The 21796-nt window shown below is 48.7% G+C and overlaps 1 pseudogene across 1 annotated transcript; it reads left to right on the top strand.

Moving 5' to 3' along the window:
- The first annotated feature begins 16735 nt into the window (after positions 1-16735).
- Positions 16736-20795, top strand: LOC123080633 (glucan endo-1,3-beta-glucosidase GIII-like; annotated as a pseudogene). The gene is made up of 3 exons (XR_006438506.1): positions 16736-16961; positions 17153-18099; positions 19686-20795. The product of XR_006438506.1 is annotated as a glucan endo-1,3-beta-glucosidase GIII-like (transcript).
- Positions 20796-21796: the final 1001 nt, after the last annotated feature.

Here is a 21796-nt window from a genome sequence, read left to right as displayed (position 1 = left end):
CTCTCTCTCTCTCTCTCTCTCTCTCTCTCTCTCTCTCTCTGCAACAACGACTATAGAGGCGGCACACAAGGTCTCTCCCTTGGCCGAGGTCCAGAGGGATCGGGGGTGCAGAATGAAGGTTGACGGTGGAGGCTGGATAATGGAGAGAGGCAGGATCAATCCAACCGGCGTAGAGGGGTGCGTATGAGCCAAGGGAGTTGGTGCCAAGCGGCGTTCTCCAATCGCCATCGCGAGAGAGGAGATGTCACTTTTGTGTTTCTTTTCTTTTAGACTTTTTGTAGAACATTTTTTCGATGCCGCTCACGCTACGACAGAGAGTGAGGAAACTAAATGGGCTAATTGCGGCCCAATTAGCCAGAGAGCTCCGATTTTTCTTTGGGAGTAGCTGCCCTTTAGGACATTTGGTCTATGAATCAGTAGACGTGGCCAACCGGGAGTGAACGCCAGATCTAACTGCCAAAAACGAAAATCAACGGCAGGAAACACATACGACGTGAGAAGACTCAAAAGTGGTTCAGTTTTACTATCATAAATTGCTACTCGGTCCCGCAAAGGACTCGACGGTGTTTACACTGCTAGTTATGTAAATTAGTGGACCATGGTTGAGTTACAAAACCTATCATTAATTTATACTAAAGTTTTGCACTTCTTTGTAACTACAAAATATATTCTCCACGTATGATTTTGCCGCTATAGTTTTTATTGTGGTTAGCAACTGTGTAATTATATTGCTAAATATTAAGGTACACTATTTCTATTAAATCTTTTTAACATTGGTCATGAAATTTTCAATCCACAAAAAATGAAGTATGCCTTACAGAGTGCTTGATGTGCTCTCTTTTTCGAGACAATGTATTTTTTTAATTTAACTAGATTGTTCTAGATTAGAGAAAAGAAATAAGATTGCAGGTCTTCATAGATTAATTGATATTGCACACATATGTTTCCTTTTGTCTATTACAGATGTGTTAAATATTATTATAGAAAGCTATAAATGTGAATGAGGTTTCTAGAATGCACGCATATCTATATTATGTGCAACTAAATACAGGGGTAATTATCTTCGTAATAAATATAAAATTTTACATTATGAAAATATATATTATTGTTTTGTCTATGAACTGTTGTGTTGCTCGTTTACTAGTTCTCTGGTGTTCAAATATGTCTTTCATGCTCCTCGGTTCTACAATCAACTGACAACATGTGCATACTATGCATTTGGTCTTGGATTAGCATCATTTAGCTCAACTCACATGGAATGCATCTAATTTTTTTTGATATGTTTGTATAAAAATGTTTTATTTGTACGTACTTGACAAACATTAGCACTGGTAAGAGGTATGCGTGAAAATTTGCGCATCATCTTTTTTTTCTTGGTTCCATCCACTGTCTATAATTCAACCCCTAAAATAATAGTGACTTGCACAACACACCTTGACTCGCTCAACATGAACCCAACAAATCAAAATTTACGCGAAAAGCTTTTAGGTTGAAAAAAATGTTACACATAACTTTTTGTATTTGTTGGCTCTAATATTATATATCTGAATATCTTCAATACATACTAACTGGATAACTAATGAGGGCCCCATTATCAATATTGCACTGGTCTAGAGCCGGCTCTATGTTTGTGACTAGTTATCCGACACCTTTTGCACCAATTTGTCGATAAATTAGCTTTGATACCCATCAAGTTTTTTGCAATCTCAGAAGTGTAAAAAGTTACAATTCAAGTTTGCGGGCTTGGGAATCAACATTGGTGAGGACCTAGGAGGCACACTTTTCTTTTGGCCGATATCATGTCCGTTGTTATGTATCATTGCATTTTGTGAAAAAAAAAGTGTAATTGCGTATTTTTTAAATGATGGGGGATAGCCATTTAATTCGTTACATATGTGAGGGTCTAAGTAAGGAGTGATGTTTTTTTTACTCTTCAGCTCCAAGCAACACTTTATTTCGAAAATTCAAAAAGTGTAATGGCCCAAACAATAAACAAAGATTCGATAATGTGCATATTAGAATGCAATATATAGTGGAAAAAAGGCACACATAATGACCTAAGATAAACATTGGTTGCACTAGCCGCAGTTGTAGATCACCATGTTATGTTTTTCTATCAAATTCAGAAACAGAACCATTTTCCTGTCAATTTTGCGAATAAAGAGGTATGCTTCGGCATCCTCTCCCGAAATCACTTTTTTCATTTAAGTGTTTTTTTCTAATTGCTTCAATAAAGTGATAGCTCACTAGAGCTATGGAGACATTATATATTTATTTATAAATTTCTAGGTATAGATAAGTCAGGATACACAACCAATCTCTTAGGCACCATGTCTATAACTTTAGGCGGGTTGTTTTGGATGTTTATAATACATTTGGCTGGCATATATTTTAGTCAAGCTTTTTCTTGCCCATGAGTTGATTAAAATTGGCTAAAATTTAAACTAGAGTTGCCAAATAGTCATGGGCAAATCAATATATTGGCAGCCATCCAAACAAGCACCAAACATTTGGTTATGACAAAATTAGGAGTGCAGAATGATTTACCCTCAGAAGATTTATTTTATACAGTAGGTATTGGTAACCATCCAAACTCATCAGACTCTTTTCGTAGGTGTGTCCGTGGGACACACCATATGAGGCCGTAAGAGCATCTAGAATCGGATTCCCCTCCCCCCTAAACGCTAGGGCGGACTACCAGGACACCGCCCAGACCAAATACACACCCACTCGGACCATTAAAACCAGCCCATACTTTCGGGCTGTCCAAAATGCTCATGCCTGACCACGGGTGGAGATCGGGCGGGAGATGTGGCCTGTCGAGGAACTTCGCGCCATTGAGGCACGTCGCGTCACTTGTCTTGCGCGGAGGAGGAGGACACAGAGGCATGCATGGAGCTTGAGCCCAACGGATTTGGGATGGAGGAGGCATAGGAGCAGTCCACCTCGCCCAAATTGTTGGAAATATGCCCTAGAAGGAATTAATAATGTTATTATTATTTCTATTTCCATTTTTATAATTAAGTTTATATTTTCGTGCCACAATTGCAATAGTTTTTTATTGTGATATTCGTAGAAAAACCTATTTGCATGTGTGAAAAGATAAACACCAATCAGATCCCTAATCAAGCGTCCAGGCTAGATCACGTATTGTTGATGGTTCTATTTTCCTAACCATGAGCGTCGTTGATGTAACAAGAATGTGAAAAGCAATTATAACACATTGTTAGAGTAACTATAATGTTGGATAGACCCAACTTACAAAATAGTACGAGATCACGTCGACAATACATTGTCGGTATTTTCGTATGAAGTGTCAACATTTTTATTCTTTTAACGTTTACTTAAGTCCTTAGACTATGAGAATATCATAAACCCGGATGATAGATGATTACATTGGGCTACAAAATGTCACCCCATAACTAGATGGTTATAAAGGTGACTTTTGAGTATACCTAAAAGTATGTTGTGGTGTTTAATACGTCAAGAATGTGATTTGCTCCTATGGCGATGAAGATATATACTCAGGGCCCACTCGGTATTACAATGTCCATCATCGCTTGGCCAAGCATAGTGATTAAGGTGTTAGAAAGGGCACATAGAAATACGGAAACAAGAAAGGTGTACAAACCGGTAACAAGGATAACAAGGTATAGTAATCAAAGTGTTGATCACGTGGATACACTAGAAGTCTCGCCTCGGGTTTTGTAATGTGTCACAAAGAGAAGGCAATTTTTTTTGTGATATAAAATATTCACTTGATAAAATTCGTTGGTAATGCGGGAATCATTATGGGTGTCCAGATCCCAATAATAATTATTGAACAGAAGGTGTTCTGGACTTGTCGGCATATTATCGCACATGTAGGATCACACGCCTAACGACTAGTGGTGATGTTTTAGAACTAGGAGATAATGGAGAATGAGCTCTGGAAGTGTTCCCGATGATACCAGAATTGTTTTGGGAGGTCCTGGCACTACTTGGAAAAGGCCTACTAGTGGCGCACCAGTTTTGCCTACTAATGGCGTACTACTGGTGCGCCACTAGTACCACGCCACTAGTATTAAATATTAATGGCGCACCACTGGTGCGCCATTAGTATAGACCAACATGCGCCATTAGTGTGCCTCCCAGGGGGCGATATTTACACATGTGCTTTGCCATACTAATGGCGCACTGTGGGGTGATGCGTCATTAGTATCCATTGGCATACTAATGGCGCACGTTGGGGTGATGCGCCATTAGTATGAATATTAGGGATTTTTTTTTCTTTTCTGATATTTGCACAGGTTACAAAATATATTATTGGACAGAATATAGACAGCACCACACAGCAACAGCAGATTCATCGAATACAATAGAAGATTAGTCTCCGAATACAATTCATCATATTAGTCTCCGAATTCAAAAGACCGAACAAAGATAGACCATTACAAGTCTCGAGGCCGCGAGTAGCGAGTTTGTCTTCACATTACAAGTCGATATCGATCATCTAAACTACCATCACATAGAAAAGAGCTGCGGTCATCACGATGAGCATCATCGCGATGAAACTGGTCTTCATCCGGTTCCTCCAACGCTCCCTCCTCTCTCCCGCTAGATAGCGCGCGTATCTAGATTCCGCCTCCGCCCTAGTGGTGTACCCTTTGTAACTGTTACCGCTAAAACGGTGAACCTGTCTCCAACACTCCTCCCAGTCGTCGTAGACTCCGGGAACCTTACCCTTGTACACGACATACGACGGCATCTCTATGCACTAGCCAAACAACAGACAATACATAAGCAATATATAAGTATGCAACAAAAGGATCGGAAGAGAAAAGCAAGACATTAATAACACGATTCATGGTCCTACTAATAAATAGCATCAATTACATCTAAGTTGAACGACTGTCCAAACCAAAGAGACATACAAGTTCATTAAAGTTTAATTACAACATGAGCTAATCGATGTTTCAGAACTACACATAGCATCACTACTTTCGACTCGACTCATGGGACCGGAGCGTGGATGAAGCCACCGTCTTTCGTGATGGTCATGAAGTCGCGGACGTTGTCAGCCTGCATTGGTAGCGTTGTGTCTATCTCACTGTTGGACGGTTGATATTTGAGGTAGAACTGCCCTGAGGTACGAAGGACATCTTGATGGATGATTTCTACAAACTCCGACTGGATGCGAAAGAATTCTTGTCGGATGTCCGCGTCCTGGATTGCCGCCAAGCTTGCGGCCCAACCTTTGAGATTATTTGGTAGCAGAAGGTGATTATGGTCCCGTACGATCGCCCGCATGTGATGGAGGGCGTAGTAGGCATCCTTCTGACCGCCAGGCGGCTGCTTGATGCAGGGGAACGTCGTATTGTGGGTGGACACGTGCCTGCTGTACCTACGAGCTGGCCTCTTAAAGGTGCCTCCAGATGCGGCGTAGCCGGGGAGAGCATCATCAAGAACTTTCTTGATATTTGTGTAGTCTATCTTGGAGTCACGGTCCGGGTCGAAATACGTGGCCATGGAATATTTCGGGCTTAAGAGGATGAGTGTGCAATGTGTGTCACTGCACAGAACACGGAATGTTAGAAAAAAAAGAATGATCGAAATCTAAGAAATCATATGTTACAGGGCGGTTAGGGGATGACTTACTCGGGAAAGTAAGGCACGAGGAAGTTATCCTTATCTGGGTTTGCCAGAATGACGCCTTCGAGGTGTGAACTCGCGACTTGCCGGTCCCCAGCGCTGCCCAAGATCTTGGCACGCATGTAGAAGGGGTCGACTATCACAATGTCCGGGGTCTTGTCTCTAATGATCCGCATCTCCATACTCAGCGAAAATAGCCGAACGAAGGTGTAGTGCAGCGGATGAAGGTTAAACATAGCAAAGATGTCATCAAACCACAGGACGATCGTACCCCCGACGGCGCTATCCACAAAGCCCTTGCCCTCTGGCACCTTGGCCACGAAAACTGGGTATGCCACATCATTCTCTCTGAGACACCGCTTCTCCAAAGAAAGAACACTATCATGCAGACTCCGCATAGCACCGGTTGCAGCATTGAGCATATTTGTCGGTAGCATCGCCCTACCCGCCACATGCACCCTCCTCGAGATATCCTTAGGTGAAGGTGGCCCGTCCTGAGCACGGATCGTACTCGGTGCCGGCTGGCTCGCACCGGCGCCCTTGTTAGTCTTTCGTTTCCGTCCCTTCTTCCTGATCTGCTGTAATGGGATCGAGTTCTGCTCACAGACCGCCTCCTTGAGCGTGTTGGGGCTGATAATATTTCGCACCTCAGCTATCTGAGGCTCGGTGAAGGCGGCAGCTGGAGGCGTCTCCTGAGAACTGAACACCAGACGACGCTTGTTGCAATTGGGTTTCTCCGCCGTACCAGCTAGATCGCGGTCGTCTTTTTCAGGGTTGGGTTCTTGAGAAGGAGGCCCGCAGAACTCGTCACCGTACCCATGTTCGGCAAAGTACTTATCGACGTTGGTAAATGTACCATCGTCGTTGTCGTCGTCGTCCGGATCCTGTGCCATATGCATGTCCGGATCCTGTGCCATAGGGATGTCCGGCATGTCCGGTAGCGTTGCGGCATTCTTGCCATGGCTTGGCGCTGGCACGACTGGCGGTCTTGTCTGTCGGGTGGTGTCCCCCGCCCCCAAACGAATCTGGCTCTTCGGCCAAAGCAGGGGCCAGCTTACGCAGGCGCTGAGAGTCATCACATCATCTTCGTCGGCCCCAGCGGGTCGAATCGGAGGTAACAACTCGTCGCAGCCTGGCAGCACCCGAACCAGTTCAACCCTATACAAGGTGGGTGGCATCGGATTACCGTGGAACACGCGGTTGCCCGGTTGAACGATTCTGCCCTTGGCGACATCGACCAACTCGCCGCCCACGAAGTGCAGGAGAGTGCAAGGAACGTCGGCGGCGCCCTGCGAAAACATGTAGGGCGTCAGGGATGCCCAGTCAAAGGCAAGGAGATGAAGTCATCGGCCGAGAGGCTTAGTTACCATGATGCCGTCGAGCTCGGCTAATGTCGAGGCACCGCCAACGGCGGGCGTGCAACTGACGGAGGGGCCGCTTGCTGGCGAGGTGTCGGCCGGCGTACACCCGGGTGCATTAAGCTCCAATGCCCGTGCCGGCGCCGGAGACACGAATACCGCCTCCGCCAGAGACACCAATGGCGCCGCCTGCGCGTTGTGCGAGTTGCTGGCCGTGAAGCTGGGAACCGGGGGAGGCCCCTGTTGGCCGCCCGCAATCCACGTCGTCAGCCCCTGAATCAAGGTAGGCACCATGGCGGTGAGCGTCGTTCCCAGTTGTTGTTGCACTTGCTCTTGGACAATCTCCGAAATCCGCGCCACTTGTGCCTTGAGTTCTTGAACCTCGCGCGACTGGCTTTCTGAGCTGGTCTTTTTCTCCTTTCGCCCACCAGCGGTATAGTATGACGACCATTTTGTGGACAAGCCTTTGCCGGCCACACGACTAGCTAACGACGGCTTACTGAGCTTATCCTTGTTTTTCATTACGTTCAACGCCCTATTTAAAGTGGTGTCGAAAGGGGAGCTCTGAGACGACCCCGCGCTACTGCTTTCAGCCTCCTGCGGAAGGAATGTGAACCATTTAGAAATTTGGCTTCATTAATTAGAATGCAACCATATGGAGCTAATTACGCGGGGGTGTATTCCTTACCAGAACAAGCTCAAGCGCCCTGGTCTTCGGATCCGTGGTAAGCTCCTTTGTTACCGGGTCCTCCTTGTACCGGGCCCTGACAAAGTTCCTGGTGTGCTTGTCACGGTATTTCTCGAAGCGGGGCGGTAGGCCTTGCTCGGCACGCTCCGCGTCCTCCTTGTCCAATATAGGCTCCGCCACTCTGTAACCGCCGGGACCGAGTTGGTGGACCCCTAAGTTCAACTGCCGCATTTCTTTCCCCCACTGACTTGATTCGGAGGTTGCGCTGCTCTCGCACGTGATCTTGAATTCCTTGTAGTCATCTTCGCTGATCAAAGGATATTTCGCCTTGATCTTCTCATAACTATCACCTTTTTCAATCATTGCCTTCACCGTGCTTCTTCTTTTTTTGAGATAGAAGCACTTTCAGTCTCAGAAACAAAGATCACACAGCTTTATAAAATCAACTTTACAGGAAGTATTCGTGTAAGGAAACATTAATAAGTATCTAAGTGTTTTCAGTTCATTTTATACAAAAGACAAACAACAGCCCTTTTCTTTTGCACCGGAAGAAAATGCTAGTACTATGTGATAAGCTTTAGAAAATGGAGTACTTACAGCAACTGTGCAGGCAATCAATCCAGGCTTCTCCCGGTGATCCAAAGCAACAAAGATAGAAGAAAAGCACCAATATACCAGGGAATTGCAGCCAAGAAGAACCCTAGTAAGAACCTTCAAAACAAAACCAACCTAAAGTCTTTAATATGGATTGATTGTGCTTTCATTTTAAATTTGCAGGTAAGAACAATGAACTATAGAAACTCCTTAATATGATTATTATACCGATGATAAAAGAAGTGAGACAAGAAGTGTCTACAGCCTTGAGTAGATTCCCGAGACCTGAAGGTTGTTCACCCTGCTCATATCAAATATTATGTTGTATTAGCAGCAAGTAGACAAGCCTCCATACATCAAGCCCTAAATGATGAATGAACTGGCGTGGCACATTAAAATTTAGAAAGGACATCACAAGTAATTCAGAGGCATCACAAGTAATTCAGAGCATCACAAGGCATTAGTAGTTCAGTACATGAACAAGTTTGACAAAGCACTTATGTGAGTTACCACTTATTGCAATATACATTATTACATTGTAGTTATTACAAGAAACAAAATATGTTAAGAGTGAAAGTTGATCGATGGACAGATAATTTGACCTGAGAAACAATTTTTTATACATTAAATTAGCTTTTGGCTTTTAATGTTGTGATGCCATGTGATTTTACTCATTTCAGTATGCAGCTAGCAACTCCACTTCTCAAACCAGATTACTTTAGCCCATTGACTCAACAAAAGTGGTTTTGATGCTGACTTGGCATGGTTTCGACCACTGATGGCCCACGTGGTAATATTTTTCCTCTTTCCATTTTCATTTAGCTGGGCATTTCATTGAACAATTGATAAGGGTCGAGCAGCCAGAGGAGGTAGCCGTGGAGCTTGTGTGGCTCGCGGCGGCACACGCAGACAATGCAAGCAGCCAGAGAGCTGCGGCACGACCAACCTTGTGGGACGAGCGGGGTTAAGTGGCTACGGCGAAGTTCTTGAGCCCGAGCAGATATTGGCGCCGCTACTCTTTTCGTCTTCCTCGGGAGGGAGGAAGGAGGAAGGAGGAGAGGTACCTGGGCGGGCACGGCCGGTCGCCGGAGGGTCGGGGTCGAGGTTGGAGTCGGGGTCGGCGGCGGCGGCAGCGTCGAAGGGATGGCTCGAGGGCGTCCGAGCTCGTCCGGATCCTCGTAGTCGAAGAGGAAGATGGCGGCGGTCCTCCTGGGCACCTCGGTTGGTCGTGGGGAGGCCGGCGGCCACGTGCTTCGCGGGTCGGCGCGGGGGAGCTGCAGTGGTGGGGGGCGCGGGGGCGGCGGGGGTGGAGTCCGGCGGGGGTCGGGGCGGCGGCGTCGTGGGTCGGGTCAGCGCGCGGGTGGATCTGGCGAGGGAGAGGGACGAAGGGGATCTGGCGAGGGAGAGGGAGGAATTAGCTAGGGGGGAAGCTTACTAATGGCGCACCCCGCAACGGTGCGCCATTAGTATGTTTTTTTAGATAGCAATGGCGCACCCACGATCGGTGCGCCATTAGTAATCTTTTTTTTATATAGCAATGGCGCACCAGCCAGAGGTCCGCCATAAGTAATTTTTATTATTATTATTTTTTGTTGCATCTAATAATTTTTTAGAAAATGAATATGAATATGAAACAGTAATAATTTTTTTAAAAATATCATCAAATTGTTATTTGAAAATATTTATGAATATGAAAAAATATCATCAAATTTATTATTTGAAAATATCATCAAATTTGTTATTTGAAAATATAATCAAATTTGTTTTTTTTTTGCAATTTTAGTTGCATTCATTTGTGACGGTGGAGCGGGCCGGGGAGGGTGCGGGGGGTCGTCGGCGGCGGGGGAGCGGGGGAGGGTGCGGTGGGTCGACGACGGCGGTGGAGCGGGGGAGGGTGCGGTGGGTCGGCGGCGGCGGTGGAGCGGGGAGGGTGCGGTGGGTCGTCGGCGGCGGTGGAGCGGGGGAGGGTGCGGTGGATCGGCGGCGGCGGCCGGTGGAGCGGGCCCGGGAGGGTGCGGGGGAGGGGTGCGGTGGGTCGTCGGCGGCCGTGGAGCGAGGGAGGGTGCGGTGGGTCGTCGGAGGCGGTGGAGCGGGGGAGGGTGCGGGGGGTCGGCGGCGGCGGCCGGTGGAGCGGGGAGAGGGTGCGGGGGGTGCTCGGCGGCGAGGGGGACCGGATCTGGCGAGGTGGGATAGCGATCGAGATGGAGCGGGATCGAGATCGAGTGTCCATGAAATTTAAAAATATTCATGCGTTCAAAAAGTGCCCATGAAATACAATCGAGAAATGAAGGCTACAATTTAAATACAATCGATCTTAGCTAGCTATCTGTTGACAATCTTCTTGCCCTTATTTTTCGTAAATGGAGTTCTTCTCTTGAACGGACGTCCTTTAGGTAGGGTGGTCCTGCTTCTTCTTGTGGTGTATGCTGATACTTCATCGTCGTCGTCATGTTCCATCTTCGGGTCGCCGTACTTGTCGAAGTCTTGCTCATTGGCGACTCCATCCATTCCGATGATCTTCCTTTTGCCTCTCCTCGCGACAACACGACTGGGCTTTGACGGGTCGGTAATGAAGAAGCATTGGTCCACTTGGGAAGCCAGTACCCATGGCTCATTTTTCGCGGTGACGTTCGCGCCTGTGGTCTTGGATTTGGCTTCGGGTATAACCATGGTGGTGAAATACCGGTCTTCTTTTATGACGCTCTTGGCCCATCTGACACGAAACATCGGGACCTTCTCTCCAGCGTAGCTCAGCTCCCAGATCTCCTCGATCCTTCCGTAGTATCTGTCCTTGTCATTACTGGTGTAGGATTCCATCGTTACCCCGGAGTTCTGATAACCATCGCTCTTTATGTCCTTGTCCTCGGTGTAGAATGTCTAGCCGTTGATATCGTACGCCTCATACGTCATCAGGTTGTGCTCGGCGCCCTGTGACAAGGCGAATATGAGTTGTTCTTCCGCGGAAGAATCCTCATGTAAAGGGTACGACAGAAGCTTCTGCTTGAACCAACGCGTGAAACATGAGTTGTGCTCTTTGATTATATCTCCGTCCGTCCTCTATTGGCCTCGGTCATTGTACGTCTTCTCAATAAAGGTTTTGTGCTCTACCACCCAAGGATCGACCACGTCTATGTGTTGTAGCGCGACTAGATTTGCTCTTTCAAAGTCGGCGAGTCGACCCTCGAAGTCGACATGCATTTCGCGGCGACCCTCACGGTGACCCCATCCAGCGAGCCTGCCGAGGTGCCTCTTGACGGGCAGACCAATGGGGTTCTCAATGCCTAGATAATTCATGCAGTAGGAGATGCACTCTTCGGTTAGAAAGCCCCTGGCTATGCTTCCCTCTGGACGTGACATGTTGCGAACGTATCCTTTGATGACACCATTCATCCTTTCGAACGGCATCATGCTGTGAAGAAACGTCGGCCCGAGTTGGATGATATCCTCCACGATATGGACCAGCAGATGCACCATAACGTCGAAGAATGCGGGCGGGAAGTACATCTCAAGCTCGCATAGTATCACCACGATCTCTTCCTGTAGCCTTCTGAGTTGCCTCACGCCAACCGACTTCCGAGAGATGACGTCGAAAAAGTTGCATAGGCCAAATAGCGTTTCACGGACGTGCTCGTCCATGATCCCACGGATTGCAACTGGAAGTATCTGCGTCATCAGCACGTGACAGTCGTGAGACTTCATCCTGCTGAACTTCTGCTTCACTGAGTCTAGGTATCTGTTTATCTTCCCCGCGTAACCATAAGGAACTTTTACTTCTACGAGGCAGGTGAAAAACTGATCGATCTCCTCCTGACTTAGAGTGAAGCACGCGGGAGGGAAGTCATTTCCGGTCTTCTTGGCCTTTTTGCCTTTGCGATGACTTTCCGTGTCCTGCTTCGCCTCATCATCATCATCATTAGCGTGAAGCTCCTCCCTGATGCCCATTGATTTCAAGTCTACCCTTGCTTTCGGCCCATCTTTGGTCCTCTCTGGCATGTTGAGCAGGGTACCAAGCAGACTCTCGCACACGTTCTTCGTGATATGCATGACATCAAGGCTGTGAGGCACACGATGGATCTTCCAGTACGGCAAGTCCTAGAAAACAGACCTCGTTTTCCATACCTTCAGCAGCGGCTCTGGCGCCTTTCGCTTCTTTCCCGGCTCTGGCGCCTTTTGCTTCTTTCCCGGCAGTGGGCAATCTTTCCAATTTTTCAACAGCTCGTCTATTTCCTCACCGCTCCTCGTACGCGGGCGTCTTCGGGGTTCGGTTTCACCATCGAACAGATCCTTGCGTTTCCTCCACGGGTCATCGTCGCGAAGCCACCTTCGATGTCCCATGAACACGGTTTTCGAAGACCCGGGATCTCTATCTAGCTGGCGATACGTTGTGTCATCCATGCACCTGACGCATCCAGAAAATCCGTGGACCACCTGCCCCGCGAGATATCCGTAACCGAGATAGTCGTGCACCGTCGTGAGCAGTGCGGCTCTCATAGGGAAATATTCTTTCTCTGCGGCGTCCCACGTATTGGCTGGCGTTTTCCACAGCGTGTCTAGCTCCTCTTTCAGCAGCCCCAGATACAGATTGATGTCTTTCCCTGGTTGTTTCGGCCCTTCAATTAGCATACTCATGTGAATGTACTTCCTCTTCATGCACAACCAGGGGGAAGGTTGTACATCCACACAAACACAGGCCAGGTGCTATGTGTGCTTCTCTGGCTGCCAAACGGATTGACTCCATCGGTGCTCGCGCCCAGCACGATGTTCCTTGGATCCTTCCCAAATTCTGGGTGTTCGAAGTTCAACGCTTGCCACTGGCTCCCATCCTTAGGGTGACTCAGCATCTTGTCTTTTTTATTTATCTCCGGATCATTTGCGTCATCTTCTCGCTTCTTCTCCTCCCTATCCGCGTGCCAACGCAGGAGCTTTGCTACCTTAGGGTCCGCGAAATACCGCTGCAGACGAGGAGTGATCGGAAAGTACCACACCACTTTTCGAGGAGCTTTCTTCCTCTTCTTGTATCGAGTGACGCCGCACACCGGACATATGGTAGACTCCGCGTGCTCGTCCCGATAAATGATGCAATTGTTCATGCACACATGGTATTTCACGTGCGGTAAATCCAGAGGACACACGATTTTCTTCGCCTCCTCGAAACTGGTCGGGCACTTGTTCCCCTTGGGAAGACGTTCGTGCCAGAATGACATGTTCTCGTCGAAGCATGCGTCGGTCATTTTGTGTTTTACCTTCATCTCCAGAGCCATGAGCGTTACTTTCAGGCGGGTATCCTCGGGCCTGCATCCTTCATACAATGGAGTAACCGCGTCTATCTCCAGTTGATCCAGCTTGGCTTTCTCTCGGGCGGCAGCTCTTGCGTTATCCGTCTGCTTGAGAAGCAGCTCTTGAATATGAGGGTCCTGCACCCAGCCCATCGATGGTCCATCGTCGTCTGCTCCGCCGGCATCTTCATCTTCATGATCATGCCCTTCGTCTGCTCCGGCATCTTCCTCATCATCATGTCCGCATCTTCTACATGATGACTGTGTACAGCATCACCGTCGTGATCATGTCCTGGAGATTCTTCGTCTTCTCGCCCGCCCGAGCCGCGGTGGTTGTCTTGCTGCCCTTCCTCATTTCTTGCCCGGCCCCCATGGACGACTTCATAGTCATCTTCATCACCTTGCCACCGATAGCCATCCATGAAACCACGCAAGAGCAGGTGGTCCCGCACCTGCCCGGAATCCGGGTCCGCAATAAGGCTCTTCAGCTTGCATCTTCGACACGGACATCTTATCTCCGTCTCGTTCTTTTGAAGCATCTCGGCCTTCGCGGAGCTCAAAAACCTATTCACGATGCCTTCGGTCATCGTGCGGACCATGGTCGCGTGCGGGGTAGAGCAAAACGATATTTTAGAACCAAGAAAAAATTTGGCATGACTTTCCCTAAAAATAGGACCAAAAAGAATGCATAGTGCCAAAATTCTCGCCGAAACGGAAATGAATCAACATTCCGGCAAAATATCGGCAACTATCGCATTTCAAATACCGGTACCTGCAAACACAAACATATATGCAACACCACAAACATACATAGATCTAGCTAGGCCATAAAAAGTGCATGTGCACATTGTTAGAGGGAGAACAACATAAAGATAGCTTCCCCCTTACTTACGTATCAAAAAAGGTAATTTAACCACTTAATTTGGATGAATCTATGGTGCAAATGAGGTGAGGAGGAGGAGGCAGCCGAGACAAGCTTGGAGGAGGAGGTGGAGAGAATGAAGTGGGGAAAGTGAGTGGGTAGGTGTGGTTGTCCAAAATATCTAGCTGGTCCCAGGTTACTAATGGCGCACCACCTACAAATGCGCCATTAGTAACCCTGGTTACTAATGACGCACCTGCTAGTGGTGCGCCATTAATAGTTTTGCAAAAATATATATATATATACACACTAATGGCGCACCAGGGCACAGTGCGCCATTACTAGTTTAAACTAGTAATGGCGCACTATATCCTGGTGCGCCATTAGTAGTTTTGCAAAAAAAATATAGTAGTGGCGCACTATGTGGCTGGTGCGCCATTTAACTAGTAATGGCGCACTGTGCCCTGGTGCGCCATTAGTATGTTTGGAAAAATAAAAAAAATTTGTTACTAGTGGCGCACCGTGTGTCTGGTGCACCATTAGTGTCTTTCACACTAATGGCGCACCAGCACATGGTGCGCCACTGCTATATAGTAGTGGCGCACCACATGTCTGGTGCGCCATTAGTGGCCATTTCATCTATAGCCCTTTTCCTAGTAGTGTGGGAGTGTCCTAGTGATACCATGAAAGTCCCAGAATATATCAGAATGCCACGAGAGCTTTTGAAAGGTTCCAGATCCTGACGGAATATTCCGGAGGGTCCTTAGAGGGCCGCTCCATGCTGGAGTTGTAGGCAAGCCCCCCCAAGGGCCCAAGTCGGCCAACACCAAGGAAACTTGGGGGCAAGCCACCCGGGATAGAGTCCTAGGAGGACTCCACCACCCAGGTCGGCTGACCCAAGAAGGGCCTCCTCCCAAAGTGGGTTGCCCCCTTCCCCCTATGTGTGTGTTGGGTTGGGGGGGGGGGGGTTTAGAGGCACATTAAAGCACTGGAGGCCGACCCGCCACTACGACGCTCTCTCTCTCTCTCTCTCTCCTGTCTAGACTTGTTTTAATCAGTACACCGCCAGGGTGCCTCTCTCCCTCTAGTTTTTCCTCTATAGTTCTTTGTGATGTTCCATGAAGTATTGTAGTATCCTTAGACAGGGACGCGTGGATACCTCGCAGGTTGGATCATCCAGAGAAATTCTCGCAGCTGGGTGGTCTAACCTAGTTGTAGGAATCAGTGAGCTTCACCAACTCTTCTTCCTCTACTTCGGTGCGTAGATCATTGTTGAGATAATCATTACTAGTACCTCCATAGTGTTTCTGAGATCTATGTGCGTGATTTTTTTTTTCTTATGTAGCATGTTCCCCTACTAAAGCCGTGGAGGTGGAGCACCACATGGTTGAGGCCGAGCACGCGGGCAATGGCACTTTGCCGGGCTTGTTGCTGATCCTGGCCTCATGGCCGAGAACCATGCCATCATGGAGTCGATCCAGTCCCGGCGGGAGGTGGTGGCAAATCGTCGCCTTATCCACCTCGCCAACATGAGGAAGGAGCGGCTATTCGCGGACGCCGACAAGGAGGAGGAGGCGTTGGAGCTTCACCCCGCCGCAAATGACCATGAGGCCGGAGGTCATCAACATTTCCTCGGACGAGGAGTAGCATTAGTGTAGTCTCTATTAAATGTAGCTCGTATTAATCTTTGTATGAAATATCTATGATGAAACCTACGCGTTGGCAGACGTTTAGGGGTCATATTTGTCCAGCCCAATTGTAGATGCTCTAACTTGCTTTCGTTGCCTATTCACAACAAAAGGGGGGGGGGGGGGGGGGGAGAGGAAGAAACAAAAACCTTGCTTTGGTTGCCACGATGATCAGGGGCTATGGTAGACTAGTACAGTCGATTCGATCGGGTGTGAACCACCACCATTCTCAGTCCAGGTTGATAACACCCGTGCCACAAGCCTACAAGGTACACACAGACAATTAGCTTAGCTAGGGGGTTAGCGGCAACTGGCAAGGAAGCAACAAAGCACGCACTGTGGAGGCCATCATCAGCCCTTAAGACGGGCCAGGTCAGCGGTCAGCGCGGCGAGGAAATTCCACGAGCCAGCCAAGCTCTCTCCCAGCGATGGAATGCGACCTGTGCCGGCACGTCGACGACCTCATCGCTCACGGGCGGGTCGAGTCAATCACCGCAACGCGCGTACGATAAAATATGGTCGGACTGGATGGTGACAACCGTTCAACCGGTTTCCACAGACCAACGAACAAGTTGCCCCGCCGGCCGGTCTCATCTCATGCATGCCAGCACTACACATGCTGTAGGTGCTATGGAAAATGGAAACCGATAAGAAACTAATATTGGTCTATTATTGCGCCAAACTGCCGGGTAGTTCTGAGAATCTTTTGTGTATATAAGAGACGAATGTGCTTGGTACATTGCATATCCAAATAGGGGGGAAGACACCTCAGAGATACACAGACATAAGCGAGGAGGATGGCAAAGCAAGGTGTAGACTTCGGAGTGGCGCTGGTCCTTGTTGCCCTCGCAGCATTTCCAGCAGGTAACATATATGCTTTTACTAAGATGTGTGTACGCATGCATGTATATTTTGTTGGAATCCTTCATACAGAATTAACACACAATATAAAGTGCTTCATTTGTACATAGTATATCTTTGGGCGGTGATTACATGCTGTACTTAACGCAACAAATCAAACTCATTAGCTCTTGCATGCCGCATTTTTTTTCCAGTGCACTCCATCGGCGTCTGCAACGGCGTGCTCGGCAGCGACCTGCCGGCGCCGAGCGACGTCGTGAAGCTCTACCAATCCAAGGGCATCAACGCCATGCGGATCTACGAGCCGGAGGGCAACGTCCTCAAGGCGCTCAGTGGCACGGGCATCGCCGTCCTCATGGACGTCGGCAAGGCGCTACCCAGCCTCGCCTCCAGCAGCTCCGCTGCGGCCGCCTGGGTAAAGGCCAACGTCTCCTCCTTCCCGGGCGTCTCCTTCCGCTACATCGCCGTCGGCAACGAGGTCATCGACAGCGCCGGCCAGAAGACCATCCTCCCGGCCATGAGGAACGTACAACGGGCGATCGTGGCCGCCGGCCTCGGCGGCAGCGTCAAGGTGTCGACTTCCGTGCGGTTCGACGTGGTCAAGGACACTTCTCCGCCCTCCAACGGTGTGTTCGCGGACACATCATTCATGGGGCCCATCCTTGAGTTCCTGGCGAGCACCGGCGCACCGCTGCTGGTCAACGTCTACCCCTACTTCGCCTACGAGAAGGACCCGAAGAACATCCAGCTCAACTTCGCTACTTTCGTGCCAGGCAGCACCACCGTGAACGACAAGGGGCTGACATACACGAACCTCTTCGACGCCATGGTCGACTCCATCTACGCCGCGCTGGAGAAAGCCGGCAAGCCCGGGGTTAAGGTGGTCATATCCGAGAGCGGGTGGCCGTCGGACGAAGGTTTCGGGGCGACGGCGCAGAACGCGCGGACGTATAACCAGGGGTTGATCAACCACGTCGGCAACGGCACGCCCAAACGGCCCGGGCCGTTGGAGACGTACATTTTCGCCATGTTCAACGAGAACCTGAAGGACGGGGAGAAGAGCGAGAAGCATTTTGGGCTGTTCAATCCGGACACCTCGCCGGCCTATTCCATTACTTTCTGAGTGCGACAAGCGTCGGATATTTCGTGTTCGAATAAGCTGCCTGGTAATGCAAACTGCATGCATTTCAGTCAACTACTCGTGTGTCTTATGTTTTATTTTCTTAAAAATGTCCCATAAAACACGTCACAAAGAAAAGAAAAAAAGGATTGAATTCCAGTTTCTTACATGCCATGTTTTACTCCCAGTTTTCTGTATCAATTTTGCCCCGTATATACTCCTGCTCCGCATATTCAATTTTTTTAGTTGAGATAGCGCACTTCATTTAATCAACGAGAGTGTTGGGGATACAAAGGTTGCTAGGAGGATCTGAGAGCCACACACGGCGTCCCAAACACAAAGAAAAGAAAATACGTATATCGCAGACTATTACAGTCGGCTGTGAAACCACCACCACCACCACCAATGGCGGAGCTATGTGCATCCTTGCAGGTGCCGTGCCCCCCCCCCCCCCCCCCCCCCCCCCCAACCTGGGAAAATTTAATGAAGAAATTTTTTATTGGGATTTTTAGATTGGAAAAAAAATAGAGATTTTGCCCTCCCTAAAAATTGTATTTTTTAATTGGCCCCCTCAATCTTCCTGGTCTAGCTCCGCGCCTCCGCCACTGACCACCACCCTCAAACCTTGTTGATAGCACCCGTGCCACAACGTACACGCAGACAAGCAGCTTACTTTGAGGAAGAGCAACGTACTCTCAGCCCTTGTTGATAGCACTTGCTTGAGGAAGCAACAAAACGCGCATAGTCGAGGCCACTATCAGTCGCCGAGACGGCCCAGGTTAGCGGTCAGCGCGCCGAGGAAATTCCACGAGCCAGACAAGCTAGCCATGCCGCGGCTCTCGCTGTATAGATATTGCCAAGCTCTGCGAGCGACCGGTACCGGCACGTCGACGACCTCATCGCTCCCGGCCGGGTTGAGTCAATTAATCACCACAACGATCGATATATGGCCGGACAGGATGGTGACACCCGTTCAACCGGTTTCCACAGGCCAACCAACAAGTTGCGCATGCACTTGGCACTTAGCACGTACAGTAGGTGCTATACTAGTGGTGGAAAATGGAAACGGATAAGAAATAAAGAAACTCTGGTGGTGGACTCGGTCGACCTGGAACGAACGTCGGAACGTGTGTTTGCGCCAAACTGCAGGATACCAGTGCTGAGAACTTGCATATAAAGAGACGACTGTGCCTGGTATAGAATACATACACTGCATTGCGTTGCAACACACACACACACCCAGCTAAGATCGTCGATGGCGAGGCAAGGTGTTGCTCCCATGCTTACAGTTGCAGTGGTGCTGGTCGTCCTTGTTGCCTTCGCAGCATTTCCAGCAGGTACTACTATATCCATGATTTTTTAAGATGCATCTATACATTTTGTTGTACATACATGAAAATATATATATTTATAGAGCATAAAAAGAGTGCAGTGCTCACCGGGCAGCTAATCCTCACGGGCGTAAAAAAAAGGCTCATTCCGGCGATAACTAAACATTTATGCCAGGAATCAGATATTACGTACTAATTGCTTCATTATCGTATTTTTGACGTACACAAGAAATCAGACTCATTAACTCTTGCCGCACATTAATCTTTTCAGCGCACTCCGTCGGCGTCTGCAACGGCGTGATCGGCAACAACCTGCCGGCGCCGAGCGACGTCGTGAAGCTCTACAAGTCCAAGGGCATCAACGCCATGCGGATCTACGAGCCGGAGAGCAAGGTCCTCAAGGCGCTCAGCGGCACGGGCATCGCCCTCCTCATGGACGTCGGCAACGGCGCGCTAACCAGCCTCGCCAACGACCCCTCCGCCGCGCCCGCCTGGGTCAAGGCCAACGTCCAGCCCTACCCGGGCGTCTCCTTCCGCTACATCGCCGTGGGCAACGAGGTCATGGACAGCGCCGGCCAGAAGACCATCCTCCCGGCCATGAAGAACGTACAAGCGGCGCTCGCGGCCGCCGGCCTCGGCGGCAGCGTCAAGGTGTCCACGTCGTTGCGGTTCGACGTGGTCACCGACACCTTCCCGCCCTCCAACGGCGTGTTCGCGGACCTTGACTACATGGGGCCAATCCTGGACTTCCTGGCGAGCACCGGCGCGCCGCTTCTGGCCAACGTGTACCCCTACTTCGCCTACAAGGGCGACCCGCAGAACATCAAGCTCAACTACGCCACCTTCGTGCCTGGCACCACCGTGAACGATGACGGCAACGGCCTGACCTACACGAACCTCTTCGACGCCATGGTCGACTCCATCTATGCAGCGCTGGAGGACGCCAACAAACCGGGGGTGAAGGTCGTCGTCTCCGAGAGCGGGTGGCCGTCGGCCAGCGGGTTCGGGGCGACGGAGCAGAACGCGCAGGCGTACAACCAGGGGTTGATCAAACATGTCGGCAATGGCACGCCCAAGAGGTCCGGGCCGTTGGAGACGTACGTGTTCGCCATGTTCAACGAGAACCTGAAGACAGGGGAACCGACAGAGAACCACTTTGGGCTGTTCAATCCGGACAAGTCGCCGGCCTACTCCATTAGTTTTTGAGCACACGACAAACCCTGGATATTTTGCGTCCGAATAAGCTGCGTGCTAATGCAAAATGCATGCACTTCAGTCAACCACTCGTGTGTGTGTGTTCAAAAAATCTCTTAAATCTCCATGAAAACTATAAAAAAGAAAAGAATAGGATTGAATTCCACCTTTTACATGCCATATTTTACTCAATTTTGTGTGTCAATTTTGCTCCATTCTCCCAGTAGGGGCCTCCAAAGGCCAACGAGGACGGTAACTGCGAACCAACCTGTGGTTGGATGGTTGTGGTTGGATGGTTAGAGTGACAGTGGTATTCCTAGCCCATCAGGGTTCAAGTCCTGGTGCTCGCATTATTTCTGGATTTATTTCAGGATTTTCGGCGATGCGCTTTCAGTGGAAGGTGACGTTCCCGTCGACGATGAGGCGCCTATGGTGACTTCGTAAATCTCAAGATGACATGCCGGCTCAGTCTCTCGGAGGTGCTCATAGGGGTAGTGTGTGCGTGTGTGTGCGTTCATAGGGGTGAGTGTATGCGCATATGTATGAGCGCTTGTGTCTGTACCGATGTTCAAAAAAAAACATGGACGGTAACTTAGCTGCCAAACCAACGTGCTGTCATTTTTTCCTCTTCGGTTGTTGGATTGTTTTGATGGTGCTAAATATCTAAAAACCTACTATATTAAAATAAAATACACATTAAACAATTTCAGTTTATATTTAAAAATGTTCATAGATATATAAAAATATTCTTCATATATTCAAAATAATAATCATATAATAAAAAATGCTTACCATATATTTTAATAATATTCACCATGTTTGAATGAATAAAAAGGTGGATTTGTAAAAAGGGAAAAAGGAAATGAAAATAAATATTAAAAAAGAAAGAAAGAAAAGAAAAAACTATCAAAAACATAAAGAAACCAGAGAAAAATAAAAGAGCGTGAAAACCCTTTGGAAACCCAAAACCCTAACGGAATAATGAGAAGAAAAATAAAAAAACAGTAAAACCGGGGTGCACAACTGTACCGGCCCAGGGGCCGGCGCCCGCATGCGTCAGGCGACTAGCTAGTATGTGCGCGATCCTAAAAAAAAGCTAGTATGTGCGCGGTGGCACGCCGCACATTTTTGGTAGGTTTTGGGAATCGTTGTTTTAAACTTTTTTAAAAGCTTTTGTTTTGAGAACTTTAGAT

Source organism: Triticum aestivum, chromosome 3D, assembly GCF_018294505.1.
Source record: "Triticum aestivum cultivar Chinese Spring chromosome 3D, IWGSC CS RefSeq v2.1, whole genome shotgun sequence".
Taxonomy (NCBI): Eukaryota; Viridiplantae; Streptophyta; class Magnoliopsida; order Poales; family Poaceae; genus Triticum; species Triticum aestivum.
The sequence above is the reverse complement of the archived record's forward strand: the minus strand, read 5'-3'. Positions and strand labels throughout refer to the sequence as shown.